A 2,453-nucleotide genomic window follows, 5' to 3' on the forward strand; every position below is an offset into this window, starting at 1 on the left:
AGTCAGGGGGGCGAATGGTTTTTTTGCCCGGACGCACTTCCTTGCGTGTGAAGGTGTAGCTGGTGGGTCCTAGCAGTCAGGGGGGAAACGTTTTTTTCGCGAAATATGGTGGCCCGTCCGATGGGTGCCCGCTGTCAGGTGGAGGAATAATTATTTTGCGCGTAATAAGGAGGCACTTCCTTGCTGCGGTCGTGGACCCAGCTGTCAGCCTCTCCACGTACAGTCCACATCCGATGGAAGCCGTTCCTTGACCACATTGACCACGCCGCGCCAAGGGCACCAGGGCGGTGGACGACGGTGAGGCCTAGGAAGGGGACGACGCGGAGCCGGGGAAGACACGATAATGGATGCCCACGCATAGAGGAGTACGAGGGTTCACTGGTTCGCTGCGGTGTGAGGCTGCCGTCGCCGTAGAATAACAGGGGTGTGGGTGAGTAGAGGATGGCCTGGCTAGCGGTGGGAGTAGTAGGGGCGGCGAGGCCTCCGCCGCATCGCAGCCGGCCACGGAAGGCAGGATCACGAGGCACGACCGGCGCTGGTTTGGGCGGCTGGAGCAAGAAGACCAGAGGTTGAATAAGCACTACGGTCGTTGGATGGACATCGTATGGTCACTGGAGCTAGAATCGTGCATATTGACTAAGTTGACAAAGCCCTCCGTCCCCGTCAACTTAGTAGGCCCACAAGTCAGCCTGCCACTCTACTGGATCCCAGCTAATAGGGGGAGTATTCATTTTTTTGTGCGTAATAAGGAGGCACTTCCTTGCGTGCGAAGATATAGCTGGTGGGTCCGAGCTGTCAGTGGCGGTAACGTTTTTTTCGCGAAATACTGAGGCCCTTTCGGTGGGTCCTCGATGTCAGGTGGAGGAATCATTATTTTGCGCGTAATAAGGCGGCATTTCCTTGCGTGCGGCCGTGGACCCAACTGTCGGCCTCTCCACGTACAGTCCACTTCAAATGCATGTCGGTCGCTGACCACGTTGACCAGGCCGAGCCGAGAGCACCAGGGTAGTGGACGACGGCGAGGCCTAGGAAGGGAACGACACGGAGGCAGGGAAGACTCCGCAGTTGTTTCGCACGCGGATGGGAGTATGACTGAACGAGGGTTTACTGGTTCGTCTGCCATCGCCGGAGAATAATATTAGGTGTGGGTGAGTAGAGGGATGACTAGGCCAGCGATGGGAGTATGGTGGGGCGGTGAGGCCTGCGCGGCAGCACAACCGGCCGCGGGGAGGAGGGAGCAGGTAGTCCCGCCGGCGCTTGTTTGAGCGGCTGGAGCAGGAAGAGCAGAGATTGAAGAAGCACGACGGCCGTTGGATGGCCATCCAACAGTCACTGCTTGTGCGTCAACCTTTTTTTTAGGAAAGCCTCAAATCTGTGGAAAACAGCATACAACCCATCTGCCATTATTTCTAATAATTTACAGCCCATTTGCTAATTCTTAAGGTTTTGCTTGGAGCCCATATTCTTTTTGTTAGCATTACATCCCATATTGTGGCCATGGTTAAAAAATTATCGAAATTTTGCATATTTCGGTGCGGTCCGAACTGTTTTTAATTCCGAAATTTCGACTCACATTCAAACTGATTTTAAAAATAAATGTATATCAATATAAAATCCAACAAATTCTCCATGCATAAAAATTAATGTAATTTAAAATCTCAAAATGAAAAAAAAGATAGTTGAAACTAGTTGCCGGTTTGATGTGTTTTAAAAATGTACAACCCATTTCTCATTACTGATAGGCTATTTTCTCGGCCAACCGAATGAAGCTCTCCTCGTCTTGAAAGATTTGCAGCCCAACAGGCCTGACAAAGCAACTTACTTGGAAAATCACAAAAAAACTGGGCTGTGGCCTTGGACCCAGCTGTCAGCCTCTCCACGTACAGTACTCTTCCGATGGAAGTCGGTCGTTGACCATATTGACCACGCCGCGCCGAGAGCACCAAGGCGGTGGACGACGGGGAGGCCTAGGAAGGGACGACGAGGAGCCGGGGAAGACACGGCAGTGGATGCCCACGCGGAGAGGAGTATGAGGGTTCACTGGTTCGGCTGTGGCGTGAGGCTGCTATCGCCGCAGAATAATAGGGGGTGTGGTTGAGTAGAGGGATATCCTGGGCCAACGGTGGGAGTAGTAGGGGGCCGTGAGGCCTCAGCAACATCACAGTCGGCCACGAGAGGCAAGAGCACGCGGCACGACCGGCGCTGCTTTGGGCGGCTGGAGCAAGAAGACTAGAGGTTGAAGAAGCACTTTGGCCGTTGGATGGACATCATACGGTCACTGGAGCTAGAATCGTTCATATTGACTAAGTTGACAAAGCCCTCCGTCCTCGTCAACTTAGTAGGCCCACAAGTCAGCCACCCACTTTGGTGGGTCCCAGTTAGCATGGGGTATTCATTATTTGGTGCGTAATAAGGAGGCACTTCCTTGCGTGCGAAGATATAGTTGGTGGGTC

Source organism: Triticum aestivum, chromosome 4B (assembly GCF_018294505.1).
Source record: "Triticum aestivum cultivar Chinese Spring chromosome 4B, IWGSC CS RefSeq v2.1, whole genome shotgun sequence".
NCBI classification, from domain to species: domain Eukaryota; kingdom Viridiplantae; phylum Streptophyta; class Magnoliopsida; order Poales; family Poaceae; genus Triticum; species Triticum aestivum.